This window comes from Prorops nasuta, unplaced genomic scaffold (assembly GCF_024137725.1).
Source record: "Prorops nasuta isolate Cenicafe-Biocafe unplaced genomic scaffold, Cenicafe_Pnas_1.2 PNAS00027, whole genome shotgun sequence".
In the NCBI taxonomy this organism is placed as follows: Eukaryota; Metazoa; Arthropoda; class Insecta; order Hymenoptera; family Bethylidae; genus Prorops; species Prorops nasuta.
In genome coordinates, this window is record NW_027116824.1 from 2374611 (window position 1) to 2390339 (window position 15729).

The 15729-nt window shown below is 43.1% G+C and overlaps 1 protein-coding gene across 1 annotated transcript in view; it reads left to right on the plus strand.

Annotated features, from left to right (window-relative positions):
* The first annotated feature begins 1412 nt into the window (after window positions 1–1412).
* brat (brain tumor) overlaps window positions 1413–15729 on the plus strand; it is a 65837-nt gene continuing 51520 nt past the window's right edge. The window contains exons 1-2 of the mRNA XM_066741879.1: window positions 1413–1533; window positions 2384–2461. The gene's annotated coding sequence lies outside the window, so the exon portion shown is untranslated. The remainder of the gene's footprint in view (window positions 1534–2383; window positions 2462–15729) is intronic.

Below are 15729 nucleotides of genomic sequence, written 5' to 3' on the forward strand. Positions count from 1 at the left end.
ATGCCGGCGTGAAAAGTTTATGTTGAACTACTCTTTGTTGAAATAGGTCAGGTTAGGTACGCCGGTAATGCAGTAAGCAGAAAGCTTTTAAACAGCAGGATAGGGCCTTCCACATTTGCCTTTGTATTTATACGAGTTTGGCATAGTATATTGCAAATGCACTTCCCCACACTAGTCATCGTAAATATTTCTTTACGCAAGATATATACGAAACACGCTACGCTGAACAGGCGACAGTCGCCATACTGGATCGAATGATTATAGAATATTATTCGCGTTTCATACGCGGAACTCGACGTCGATGGAAAACCTGCCTTATCAAACGTAAGCCTATTATTTTGCTATTTTTATGCAACAAATACTTTTCCTATCGATATAACTCGTTAGTTTTCAGTATCACTTATCGTGATTATTCGAGGAAGGAGATATATACTCGTTGGAGGGCAAACACGCAAAGCTGCGTGGTTAAAGCAACGAAAGAATGTTATTTCGCTGGTAAGAGTATTACGCACGGTTTTTGTATTACTCAGCTTTATACAAAGAGACCGTTCTGCACTTGTCAGAAAGAACGATATAGCTCGTAAAGTCTGAGAAGTTTGAGAGATTCTTTTTTTCTTTCTTCTTTTCTCTCTTAAGTTTCTTTTTAGAATTCGGTGCATTCCACCGAGGTCCACGAGGGCTCTCTTTAAAGCACAGCTTGTCTTGACGATGCACAGAGAGACAGCGACGGCAGCTCTGTCTTCGTGTTACTGCCTCTTGACATGTGTACATGTGCGCGTGTATGCGTAAACGTACATTTGCGTACACGCACCGCAGTCGAGAAACAGGCATGTATGTGCCTCTGTATCACGCACCATCCGCTACTCAAACTTAAAGTCAAAGGACGCCTATATTCCGCCTACGCCCACGGACCAAACTACTCTCGTGTGTTCTTCTCTCTCCTCATTTCTGGCCTCTGCAATCGATAAACCACTTACGCTAGTTTCCCGCTTCTATTACAGTTTACGAATTTCCACATGAAATCGCCGGTAACCTCCACAATTAAAGCAGAACATACGATATGATATTAAGCAAAGTATGATGCATTATCAAAATATGTTATTTCTGAAAAATATTCAGATTGCATTGTTTTATTATTGGTATTTATTGTCTAAGGAAAAATGCATTTTTCGATGCACGAATTTCAGTTGGTCTCTGTGTTACTGAGTTTGCGTGCGGTAATGTAGGAATAAAGGAGAGAGAGAGAGAGAGAGAGAGAGAGTAGTATGTATGGTACGGAACGTAAAGATTTCGACTGTGAAATTTGTGGTACGCGCCTGGCTGGGCCGAAGAAAGCCGAAGCTGCACGAAGCTGTACGACGCAAGGCGTGCGAGTGGCGTCAGACATTCGAGTATGTGTGGTGTCCCCTGGCAAAAGAGTTGCACGAATTGTGGTCAAAAAGTGTTCACTCGATTAAGTTTTACATGCCAAGCGAGTGCTTTCCTATCCAGTGATTAATACAGGAGTCAGCTGAGAGTTTTGAGTGAAGAACGGTGTGTATTTTACTAAAGTTTTGATGATTTCTCGGAAACACGTGCTCGCTAAAGCTTACCGGCAAAATCCTAACCTAAGAAACTTGAGTGGGAACCACACCGTGGCGGTTTGCAGTTGACAAGCGTGGCGACGTTTCTAAATTAATTTCATCTAGAAACCGCTGTATCCCTTTTATCTCTCAGTTCCAGTTTCTTCCTTACCTACCTATGTTACAAGAAATATCGGACGCTACAAACCTGCAAGATCTTGTCGAAACTTTGCCGTTAAGCTTCTTTTCAACTTATTTATTCCATTTTGAAAATCTTGCTTTGTTTACTGTTTTTTCGCCCCAACAATTTCCTCTTGATACTAATCAGAATCTACATCTCCTGCATTTCTATCCTTTTAATTATCGCAGTAATATTAAAATGTGTCGTTGCTTTTCGCCGCTTTTCCAATGAAGGAACGTGAAATTTTTTTTAGTACGATCTAATTTTATCATTCGTACAATAATACCGTACGGGCATAACCCACATGTTTTGGTGTTTTTAGAACTCGGAGGTCGGAATGAAAACATTGAAAGAAATTATTCTAGTATTGTTTTTCGACCGCATGAATTTCAACTGCTGAATTTCCAGCTTCCAAATCACTCGTAGAAATTCGGTGCTGCTTTTGATTGATTCGTCAACGCGACATGCACAATTTAGTCACTCTTACATTTCCCCTTCCTCCCATAACCGATAATTTCTTCAAATCTGTAAGCCCTCCCTTGAAGCAAGGGTTAAAATTTAAAGCAAAGTATAAATACAGCAAGCGTGAAATCTTTATCGTTCGTTGCTTTACCTTGTATTTCGTGTTTTCATTTTATAGGTGGGTACAGGCGCAAGCTATTAGCCGTTATCTGCCATCAAAGTCACGAAAGCTTCGTCCCTCTATACACGACTACTGGTAAGTACGAGTTTTCATTCATGAGAATTCTCTCGAAACCCTCGCGGGTTCATGGTCCTGTCCATGAAATATTTGCTTTTCTTCTTTCATCTTGTGTACATATATACTATGTATTTATACATATATACACATACCGTTTTGCTGCAAGCCCATGGAGGTGGCTGTTTCGTTCTAGGAAACGAACAAAAAACTTTAATTTCTTCAGTATGTGCAGCAAGAGTGACGGATAGGAGCGATAAACGTTTCTCGCGTTACTATCCTTCCCCTATCCGTGATCCAGCGACGTTCATGTCGAAAGACAAAAACTCAACGGTTCTCGTCCGAGTTACCAACGCACGTTTTTTATCGCTTCCACCTATACCAATGAAAACCCTCCGAGCATTGACGTTTGAATACATCTCTTACATACACGTATACATACATATATATATATATTTTCTATCGACTCGTTGATAAAATTACCAACAGCACTCGTAAATTTTTTTGCCCAAATTTTCACCGGTAGCTAGATATCGAGCTGCAGATTTTTTATTGCAGATTAGCAGTTTATTTCAGCTTTCTTTTGCCAATACTAGCAGAATTATCGTTATACAATGGTAAGTGGGACATTAAACAAAGGGATTGTAACCTTGACTGGTTTTCGTTATAAGAAAATTCATCAAAATGACGTATCGGTCTCACCTTTAGAAATGGAAACAAATAACGAACTCGACTAAAAAGCATCTTAATATAGTTTCTATGGTCTCACTGGTAAAATTACCAATAGGACTCGTAACGCTTCTTGTGAAAATTTTCACCACTGGTTAAATGTTAAATTGCAAGGATTTCTATTGCAGATTTGTAGTTTATTCGAGTATTTAATTGTACAAGGATTGCGACGTTAAGTGAGACATTACAGAGATTCGTGAAAACGTTATTGCTCTCACCTATATATATATATATATATATATATCGTTGGGGCACTCTCGAATGTCATCCTTCGAAAAAAGCACGTAAAAATATTTACAGATTTTTTTATGACATTGTACAGCGAAATTGGCAAAATAACAAACCGTAAAGTTTTCTATTACAGATTCACAGTCCATTCGAGTTTCCTACGATTTGGTAATGATTGCATAAGGATTACAGTGTGTAAGTACGACGTGACACAAAGGGATTGTAGCCTTGGCTGGTTTTCGTCGCAAGAACAATCATGAAAAGAAGGCAGGACACGGTCACTCTCACCGTTGCTGGTCCGATTTCCTTTTTACTTCCCTTTCTTGCGACGACCTTGGCATCGAGCGAACAGATACCTACTTAATCAACAGCATGGAACGATCGATCGATAAGCAGCATGCTTAATTGGCAGCTCAACTTACGCAATCGATCGATGAATCGCGCACGAAAAACTGATTGTTGCAACAACAACCAAACTTCGTAGCTGCGATTCATCGTTTCAGTGTTGTCCATTCTTCGATAAGAACTCCCCTCGACGAAGCAAATGTAATTTTATCCCAGCGACTATTGCAATTACGCTCGCTCATTCGCACTACTCGCTTGACTCTGCGTGTCACACAAAAATTGTCAGCGCTCTCCGCAATCGATCGTTCACTTTTGTACATCGATGAGAAACAACCGAGAGAATTCAAGAATGCGTTGGGCTTGTTTACAAGCATTATCCCTTTTGGGGATTTTTCACGGTTGTTTCTCAGCGATTTGGTTGAGCGGAAAATCCATTTGTAGAAAATTGTAAAACTGGATCGTGCAGTTTAGGCCCGCAAGGGATTTATCCGTGAAACTTTTGAGAGGAAATCTTTGTAGGACCTTTGCTGTCCCATTGAGCAGGCTCGGTTAATTCAGAGTTTGCGCTAGATTTTAAGCGATTGCGTGCGAAGGGTAGGCGTTGGAGGATTATCGCTGATTTTCAATCGTCCGGGGCGCCAAAATGGAAAGAAAGCGCTTTATTATTAATTCGGGCCGAACGAATTTCGATCGGCGCGCCCCGTCCACCCCGCTGAACCTAAATTACCCTTTTATTGCCCTAATTGGATTTCCAAGCGGGCGCTCATAAATCCAAGAGCGTTCTCTCGTCCCCGGAGCCTCGGGGCTGCATTTTTCTACGATTTTCCTGGGGGAGAATCGAGCGTGGGGGAGGGGGGGGGGGGTGGGAATGGTGCTGGACCAGTGTGGTAATTTTGAAAAACGCCCGTGAGAGATTGTCAGGCTAGCCATCGCCATTATTGCACCACGTACACATAAATCCCTTGAAATAATCATAAAGCTGACTCGTGCGAAATTCAGCCGCGAGGAACTTTTCCAACTCTGCTTTCAACGGAATCAAATCTTTTTTATTTTCCCAGCGTCGTTCGCGTCCAGAACGAGATTTACATAAAACATTTTCAAGAGGAATCGTACAAATTTTCTATAATTTTTCTCCGTCTCGCGCAAGAAAATTCCTCCTAAATAGGATAATCATTGTTGCACGGACGCTTTGAAAGCGAGATCGATTCTCGCGAAGCATGTATAATGTTTATCGTTCGAAATGTTTATTGCAGCGTGGATAATGTATCCCTTATCGAATTTCCATTGGGATCCAGCAGTGCGCTGCGCGCAGCCTGCTATTCGAACCAACGAGATTCTATATATGTATTATTGCGATACAATTTTAATAAAATTCCATTTTTACTCCGTCAAAGCGTAATTTCGGAAGCGTTGCTAGCAAAATTACGAATTTTACTCGAATGCTTCGACGTAATAATTATATGAACGTAATGCGTCGCTCTCCGACAGATGTAATTATTCCAGCGAAAACTGGCAGGTTTCTGCAAACTCGTATTCGCCAGCTGCTCCTCCCCCTCCCCCTCCTCCTCTGCTCGTCGAAGGATCGCTCGGAGAAGCTTCGCCGACTTTGCATGCTCCACCTAGAAGATTATTAACCTTATGAAATAATTGAATCGAATTGAATTGTTTACGAGCCAATGTGCAGGAGAAGAAAGTTTGCCTCGTCTCGCTGATATTTATCGTTCGCTTAACATATTACGCTTTTAAGGTCGTATGCATTTTTATATTTTTCGCCCGCAATTAAACGCAGGGACCGTAACAGTGCATGCAATTGTTCTTGGAAGTGGTTCTCGTTAGATGGTCGCTTTATTATTCATATATTTCTCGAGAATATCCACGCCGGTCTTGCAAACTCACTGGAAACACAGAGGTAGACACACACGCGCCTCTTGTGTGTGCGCGTGTGCTGGCCATTTCCCTCGTTTCCCGCTCAATTAAAAAATAATCAAGCACTTTATTCCGACGAATGAAACGGCATCTCGCGGTTTTTAAATTTTTCCCAAACTTTTTCTCTCTCCCGTCCTCGTCGTCGTCGTGGTCGTCGTGTCACTCGCCCCGATCCATCGGCGAGAAGAGAAATTAAAGGTGAAACTCGTGTTTGTCCAGTTGTTGATAAGGACTGTTACGGATGAAGGTCGATCCGACGATATCACGCGCAATTCTTTGATTGTAAATCATTCGACTGCGAAGATTATCGAAAAATTGTCTTTGGAAATCCCTCCTCACGGTCGACCCAAGGATTGACGCTCCGAACCATTCAATCCAATATCAAGAATTAACTTTTGGTCAATACATATGCCGCCTTTTCACATGTATTTATATTTTATAAAAATTTATGGCGCGCAAATCGTTTGATCGATTTGTGTAAAATGTTATCTCGCTCGAGGATAAAACATGGCAAAGCTCTTGCACATCGATTACTGATTTTTAATTATTATTATTATTGTTATAACGATTGGAGACTCCAATGTGAATTTGGCTAAAAATATTGAGCCAAGTATTACGAGACTAGCGAATATCTTATTTATTGTACCCTCTAATAAGGTTGAAGATACCAAAAGTCCAATTCACAGGCTTCTAATAACGACTTTATTGTCCGACTCCTTAATGGCAACTGCCGCTTATTCTATTATACATGATAGTGGTGGCGCTCTTATCCACCAACGTTGCCAAATTTAAATTTTTACAGTATGATTAAATTTTCTTACGACATGTCGGTCCCTGCAAAGATTCAGCGGTTCGATAAGTTTTTTTTAATAACCGTCCATAGAACAGTCGGTCATTGACCCTTTATCGTTGCATTAGAAATATTTACCAACTCGCAAGAAATTGATTGATTCGCGTAGAATTATCCGGTCGAGTCGAAAATGGATCCAAATAATTTATCAATTTGGATAATTGCAAATCTACTGGATTGTAGATTTATTATAAAAGAAAGTGAATAAAGTGGACGATATAGAGGATGGAATTGGCAAATATCTCGCCGGTCCCCCCACAAAGATCGTACGGTTTAATAGATTTTCGTCGATTTCGCATCGGCCTGCGGAAATGGTCTTGGAATTTGTCCGAAGTGAAAGTGCAGGTCTCGGGGTCCCTGCGTAACTTAAGAAGCTGCTTCAACTTCTTTTTTTATGGTTACAGCGTCCCGTCCGACCATAAGCCTCGAGCGACTAATGGACCTTCGTAAATTCTCTCGAAATGTTTTTTTCTTCTCTATAGCTGATGTCGATTGCGCGAAACTTTCATAGTTACGGACTCACCGGACGCAGCAATTTCATTGTTACTCGTTTCAGTTATATCTCGTCTCGATTCCTGTTTATTGACCCCGGGGGAGGGCTCCATTGAAAGATTGCGCCAAGCCCAAAAATAGCCAGCGTCAATCGTAGGTTTAAAACCATTTTACAAGCATCGTTTTATTATTCGGTCAAGTCCAGATAATAATCGCTATATCGCTATAAGTATCGATATAATCGATCCTGCTACGAGCTATCCACATTACGCGATAAGCGCAAATCGATCACCTTCCGCCAAAGAGATTCCCTCCTATCGTTTGGATAAGTATATTTTTCTCCTACACGAGCTCATTCCTATATTTTGCAACACATTTCAGTATCGATAACGTTGCTGGTGATTTGGTCACAATTCTGCTTTAGGTATATGGTTGAGTTGTAAATAAGTGGAAGACGAGTGGAAGAGAAGGAGAGAGGATGGATAAACAATTTTATTATTATATAAGGGCATTGACTCGATTTGTACAAATGCACGAGCTGCTAATGTACAGTATCAAGTACACATTTCTCTCAAGAATGAGGGAAAGAGAATTGATTTTATTTTTGAAAAAGACGAATGCACACTTTTATTATTTATTACACCAGAGAATTTACTCGATTTAAAAAAATTACCAAATTACTAACATGTGGTGTCCAGTATAAAGTTTTTCCGAAGAGTGAAAGAGAATTAGCCAGGTATTTAGGACGAAAGAATCCCTGGCAGTTAGGATCGCAGACCTGCACCTTGCGAGCAACCTGCGAAAGGTGTGAGTGGAGCTTGTTGGAGGGAAGAACGAGGAGACGAAGAAGAAGAAGTTGTGGTTGGTGATCGAGGCACCCGGTATAAGGAACGCAGACTGCCTTTGGCCCATGGGACTGGGAGGCCAGCTGCTTCTTGCTTGAAAAAAAATAAAAGTCAGCTGTTTTCCGGCACGAGCCGCCACACTCGCTGGGGCCGAGAAGCAGAAGCAGTCTCGATAGGTCAAGCATGGATGTACAGCGAGCTCAAAAACTAGATGGAAAATGAATAGAACCTGCAACTGAGATAGTACTACGATCTATATATATATATATATATATATATGTACATATACAGTAGGTGGTCTCACACTGGATAATGGACATATTCTTCCCATCGGATGCGCTCCATTTATTCGAGGTCAACTGCTAAATTACACTGGCAGATGCTATCTCGCCAAAACCCCGTATAATTCCCATCCGCGAGTCACATGATCGATCCCGGGCAATATCATCCTTACTCGCTGGTCGGTGTTACTCGGGAGAAATTTGACAAAGTCGAGTCGCGTCGTGCCGCGTCGTCCGGAGGAAAATATTCGTGTCCGAGGCGCTTGGAGCGCGCAGCTGTCCGCTCATCAAGGAGAGTCAGCTGTTTTTCGATGTGGCACATGCCGTAACGACCGCTCTATTCGGACATCCCGATAAAGAGATATAGCAGGAAAGTGAGAAATACGAGGGAAAGCTCGTAAAGATAAGCACGATGATTGTCGCACTCCTGGCAGGAAACCTTCCAATTTCTCGATCTTTCTCGCAGATAATGAATTCCCCTCTGGACGATTAACCTTCGAAGCTTTTTACGGACAGAGAAGCATCCAGAGGACAAAATGGATAACGAATAAAATTTTATCGTCAATTTTATCGTAGATTTGCCCCAGAGCTGTATCGCACGTATCGTGTACACTCTTGGTCCGAACAAGCGTGTGCCATTGTTCATGGGAATTGACGCTCTGGGAGCCCAGAGATGAGAGCCACTGTTCTTTGTATCCGCTTGCCCGGAACGAAATGGAACGTAACCGACCAGAGAAAATGCATGGGGTACGTTGCTTACGCGTAACGTAACGTCTCTTCTTGCTCGTCGAGCAGGTGCCCCCCCCCCCCCCCCTCCTTCTTCTTCTTACAACACCACTCGACGAATTTCGCCAACCTATCGGCCAACCCTCCCCCTATATCCTTTATCACCGATAATCGATCCACGGTGACACAGATCAGCAGCCTCGTTACTCCACCGATCGATGCTCCTTTCGCATAACGATCCGTCTATCTGCCAATACATCTCCTCCCACCCCACCCTCCCCAATACTTTTCCCTCCCAACTGAATCCATTTTACGACACAAGTTTTACGATGTCCATTTATCAAGACCGAGTTTAATAAGTGCTCTGCTTGCGTTTGGCAAACTTTTCTCTAAAAATATACCTACCTCCTCTAAATTATTTCGCCTACACCATGTCCAGCGTTCTCCGAAGAGATACTCTTCCCGTATTTGTCCATTAGCCGGTAATTTGTAATCGTCTGTTTCGAGTATACCTATCGAGACGTTGATTACGATTCAATTGCACGTCGTTCTGTAATTTTTGCAATAAACGTGCCAGTTTGCATTCATTCGTACAAGCTCAATTTTCACCAAGCTTGTTGAATATTGAATATTCGGTGTATCATTCCGTGATGAACCTCGTTCTCGTCATTCTAATTATTTTCACGGTTTCTTTTCATTCACAAGTCCGAGTTTCAGCGAGCTCGTTGAATATTGAATATTCAAAGGGCAGAAGCGATTTTGTTGCTTTTTTACGATTGGCTGTACCGTGGCGAGTGACTTGCATCGTGGAGAATTAATGACTGCGATTGGCCGGCCTCTTCGACCGGTGATCTAGAAATGTCTGCTAAAGGATGATCGTGGATGATTTTTTGCAGCGTTCGAATCTGCTGGAGGATTCTATCCCGCGTTGCCAAGTTCGATCGGTTTACGTATAAAGGCGATGCTCGGCAAATATTGCAATACACACACACACACACACACACATATATATATATATATATATAGGATATGACGTAGCGAGTCTTGACTGATTTATCCGCTGTATTTGCCCGTACGTACGAGTCAATTGCATTCCCTGGGTGGCGCGCAGCTTTTATTTTATGCCGTGGTACGAGAACACGTGGGGTCGTTTCTGCCTTTTATCCCCCCCCCCCCCCCCCTCTATCCGTATGTCAGTCCGGCTCGTAAAGCTAAACCGAACGTTACTTGGAATTTTTCCTTCATATTCAAATACCATTTCACTCGGAAAAATCTCCCTCGCTGACCCGCTTATATATATATATATATCGATATTGTTATTATATAACGAGGAACTTTTAACGTTTGACAAAGGCTCGAAAGGGAGGAAAGTTTGTCCTTTGTCGGGGATTTTTTTAACGAGCTCTGAAATACATTTTTATTTATATAGAATATCCGGAACAGAAGCATTCGGTCTTAAAAATTTCAAGCACGTCGAGTGATCGTTGCACTGGGTACTCGAGAATTTCGTCTGGTTCGCCTCTTTTCTTCGTATCCCTCGCGCTCTTTCGCTTCGTGGTCGATGTAGTATAGACGGGAGTTGTTGGAGAACTGCGACATGGAGGAAGGAGAGGAATAAAGAATGATCTTCGAATAGTAATAATGCTGAGTAAAATTCTCTTGCTGCTTCAACTATTTTTAAGAGCAACAAGCTACCGTTCTCTTCTTGCTTTTTCTTTTTCCACTACCCCCCCCCCCTTACCCACTTTTTCCATCGGTCTCTCATTGTCCTTATCCACTCCCCGACGCAAACTTTCTTCTCTCCTACATTTTTAAGCTCCACATTGCAGCAATTTCTTCGACAAAGGAAGGAGCGTCGAAAATCGCATCGAGCAACTTCTCCTCCTACAATTACCAATCCTTTTCTTTCTTTTTATTTAATTGTGAATTTTGCTAAATTTCACGGACCTTAAAGCTTGCCTCTCCGACTAGTTTTATGCCGTGTTTCTCTTATATCCTCGTCATTTCTCTTGCAAGACGAATGCTTAAACGTCTATCTGGCTTAATTGCTACGGTAGGAGTGTAAACTTCAGTTTTTACGCGAGCTAATTAAGAATAGCGTAGGATGTTGTGCGAACAATTACAAACTGAATAGCTGGCTCAGGACGAAGTAGCAGAAACACCTTGTTATAACCGTACGTATTTTGAGCACGAAACGAGCGGATAAACAAGAGCATGATTTCAAAAAGTCTGCAAATGAGTAGAAAATGTGTAGACTCTTTTTTTTTGCTCGGTAGCTCGTCATTTTTAGTAATTAAAGCGAATTCTTGAGGTGGGAGAGGAGGAAAAAGGTTGAGTCGAGGAAGGGGGGGGGGGACGAAAGAATCTAAACGTTTTATTATCGGCAGAGCACAAGAGTGACTCCTTTGTCCTCCCCATTATTCTATTTCGTATAATTTCGATTCCGTTTCAAGTTCCCTCCCCCCCTCTCCTCCTTCCACACATTATACTATGCAAAACTGTCTACGCTATCGTCAACTTTTATAGTCAAGTTTGGTAATTCGTTCCATTTTGGCCAAATGACACTTTCCGCGTTCACGTTGAGATAAGCCACCCTTAAAATCCACAAAAAGCACGGCTATTTGTTCCATGGTCCCTTGTTCTTTCGAGTCTCTTTCCTCGCGCGAACACCCCCAGCCCTCTCTCCTCCCCTCCCAAGTAGTATCTACCCTCTTGCAGTATAATCCACCTGGCCTGAAAACATTTTCCTTACACTCGCGAATAATGCCATTCTTGACTTCGAGTCGACGAACTTTAAATCTACGAGAGCCCCTGGAAGCTTTGCTATATACATGTATATTAAGCTTTGGAAGCGAGTCCACCTTTTTCAATAATTCGTTTTTTAATTATGTGCTTTTTATTGATAAGCGAGGAAAGAGCCGAGTTTGATGAAAATAATTAAATAGTCGAATCAAACGAGTGTTTGCACAAAGGTTCTCCCGCACGAATGTCCAAAGTTAATTATTTATTAGCAGCTCAAGGCATTCTTATTGCTCTGTGGCAACAAGTTTTAATTTAGTTTCCATCGACCCTAAGTCTTTATCGCTTCATAAGCCTAGGGGACTTTTAAATTTCTCCCTCTCTCTCTCTCTCTCGCTCGCTCGCTCGTTCGCTCGCTCAACTAGCCGTCCCTTTCTTTACCGACCCGCTCGTTCGTACAGCACGCGAATAAATTTCTATTCAGGATCACTATTGTGGAAAACGATTTTACTTGGTGAACTTTAAAGCTTGCTAACAAGCAAAATGCCAGCATACATCCAGACTAAGCGACAGAGATAAAAGCAAATTTAAGCCAGCCACTGTGATAAATTTCATTAATTATCCTGTATTAATTCACCGGGGCCGACAACTATTTTCTATTATCTCCCTAAATTATATATAATTTTCTATCCAATTTCTCGCGACTACGTAACGAGAGTGGAAAACTTCTTTCGGACTTTCGGATAATGAAATGACCAACCTACCTCTCTCCGTGGAAGGGAGTAAGTTACAACAATCGCGAAAAAATTTCTTAGGGAATACAATGTACGATAGTGGATCTCTCCATGTGTGAGAGATAGGGGTAAAGTTTTATTGATCCAGCTGGAAGTACCTGCTGTACACAGTAGATTAAAAAAAGAGATAATTTTTTCTGCAATAATCGAAGGCGAGAATGCCAAAATGTACTCGGCGCGAGACAGCGGCTTCGAAAACACGTATAGAACGAGCTACGTAATTTATACCGGACTCTTATTGGTTCATTCGCTTATTTTAATATATTAGACGCCCGCACACCCACTATAAATCGCTCTTGCCTTTTAATCAAGTCACCGTTCCAGCTAAACCTTTCTTTTCCATCCACTGCTTTTCGCCTCTAGCATTTTAATTCGTCGCTCCAAAGCTTCGCTCGAATAACCTAAAAACTCTGTTTCTTGAAAGAAGCAAAAAAGCTGTAATGGCAGAGAAATGGATGAGATCTGACGAGACTCTTTTGCTGAAAAGGGAGATAATATTGAAAAGTGTCCATTCTGAGCGAAAAGTTTTCAAATTGACACCGGTAATTTTCTCTCTCTCCCTCTTTAAATGTATATATGTGTGTACCAAGTATTATATATACGTACACGGGGTGAGCCATTTAACGCGCGTCCCAGACTACGGAATCACGGACGTAATAAATGGTTATCTCGTTAACTGTAAGAGATATGAATTTTTCTAAAGAAACTTTTTCAATCCCCTTTCTATTTGCATCGAAAGAGGTCTTTGGCAAAAAATTGATGTCTCTTGATGGTGCGTACAGATAAACGAATTTGTACGTTCGAAAACTCTGCGTCGTCTCGAGCGCGTCACCCTGTATATATATATATGTGTGTGTGTGTGTGTGTGTGTGTGTACACGAGAGAGAGTAGAATATTACGTAGTCGAGGCGAGATGGAGAGTTCGTGCTACGAATATTTTTCAAGCGAGACACCCGTTACCCCGGCACGGCATGGTGGCCAAGGGCAGGCTGTGGCAGGCAGGCAACAACTCTGGTAGAAAAAGGGAGGTAGGGGAGGGAAGGAGGAGGAGGAGGAGGAGGTGGTGGATAGAGGGGGAAGGGGGAGAGCGAGAAGGGGGTTTTTGTCGGAGGGGATCGTGTGCCGGGGGATGGAGAGACCCCGGACGACACGCGGGGAGAATTGCATGGAGAGAGTGGGGAGGGAGGAACGGGGGGAGGGTGTCGTGGAGCTAGGGTAGTTGCGTTTCCCCCACTCCCGTGGCCCTATCATCTCCTCCTCCTCCTTTCCATCGTTAGACGCGACGCGACGCGACGACGACGACGACATCGTTCCCCTCTCGTTGCCGCCGTCGGGACGCCGATGTGTGAATGCGCCTTCCTGCGTCGACTCGTCTCAGTTTCAGTTACCAACAGACCGCGCGATCGTTCGCATCGGGAGAGACAAAGCGAGAGAGAGAGAGAGAGAGAGCGCGCGAGAGCGAGAGCGAGAGAGAGAGAGAGAGGCAGTGCGTGCGCGCGCGAGAAAGCGAGAAGGGATACGGATGGGAATAGGAAAAAAAAAGATAGAGAACTAAGCTATAGCGCGAAGCGTTAAAAAGAAGAAGGAGAAGAAGAAGAAGAAGAAACTGAAGAGAAAGAAGGTTCGAGATAGAGAACGATGTTACGAGTCGTGCCGCTCAGTCTCGTCTGAACAAAGGAAGGCTCCCTCGACTGGACTGCTCGGCTCTTAACCGAGGGTCGTTTCCGATCGACGAACCATCGTCGTTCCTCGTTCGTTAGTCTTCGGGCCTCCTCGTGTGGCATAGGCGCCCACCGAGCGGTCAGTCACGTAGCAGCAGCCGTGCCGTCAGGAACAAAGAAACGCAGGCTTCCCGAGAGACCTCGAAACGCGCGTGCTAACTTGCAACACGCTTTATCCCATCTCACCACGCTTTTAAACTTTCAGCTTCGAATTCCATCCCGTGTCTCTGTTGATCCTGCGAATTATACAGGCCGAAACAGTTTTATCCAGCCGAAACTCGATCGGGACCGGTTTTTCAGAGTTTCCCGGTCTTTTCCCTGTCAGCCATTCGCGTTGGCGCGCACCCCTACATCCGAGTGTCGAGAAATCCCACGAGAGGCGCTGCCTTCGTGGCTTGAACGGCCTCTTCCAATCCAACGACACTCTGTGGCTAGAAGCGAACGGAGGAGGCTGCTCCAGAGAGTCGAGAGCTACTGGAAGAAAGGGATTTTTCTATCGAGCGCCCCTGCGAGTGTCGTGTTCAGTGCCTCAGACCGGAACTACCGATGACCTAACCTAACGTAACAACGCGACTGACTGCGAAATTCTTCGGAGAGTAAACAAAAATCCAAGTGAAATAACGAACGTTTTATTGTAGTCGCTGTGTCGAAGCGATTCTCTGTTTTTTTTTTGTCTCACTGCTTCGAGTTTTTGTGAAATGTGCAACGGGTATTGGGTGCACACTTGAGAGGAAAGGATCCCTTTTGCCTTGAGAGAGTGTTCTTCCGTTCGACTACACACGGATTATCCTCGTACTTTCGGTAAGTCTAACCCTCTACAAACGGTCCATTGTCCCGAGTATCAAGAATCTCTCGTCGGTTAAACCTCGACAATTTTCACGTACCGCAAAGCTGCAGCCTCGCCACTATTGTGAAATAGTTTGGAAAGAGGAGAACAAGTTGGGACGACGCGCACACACGAATCTGGCGAGATAAAGTGGAATATTTTAGTTTAGAGAAACTCTGCTGTACACGCCACGGTGGAGTCTGGAAGCTCGGCGTGGAAGCTTCGGGACTCTCTGCGGTAGCTTGTTTACACAAGTTCGCTCGCCGGTAAATTATCGATTAATTCGTCTGGAATTTTTCCCCAACGGTGCTCGCAGAGTTTTTCCATCGGAAACTCGAATTTTCGGGCTCGAGCTGCGAATCAAAGTCCCATTCTGACAAAATGACAGTGGCCAAATTATTGCTGCCTCGTCAATTGTAGGCTTCTGATCGCGCGAGGTTAATTAGACAAAGTCGCTTGGTGATTCATGACATTTGTTGGCCGAGAACGACAGCGGCTAATTATATATTAGAAAGTCAAGCTATTAAATAAACCCGTCCATGGAGGAAGTGTAACATGTTCGAGTCACAGATTTTATAACAGACGTGTCTACCTAGCGTCCGTTGATTTTCTAGACTCTTTGTTGGACTTAATCCCATTAAGCCTTTCACTTACATAAGCAGAATTAACCGTTTCATAGATCATAAGAATCTGAATTTAGAAATAGCCTGAGAAAAGCCTAAGCATTTTCAATTGTGACAAAAGAAAAATGTATAATGTCGTTCTCTCGAAAATAAGTCAGCAGGAC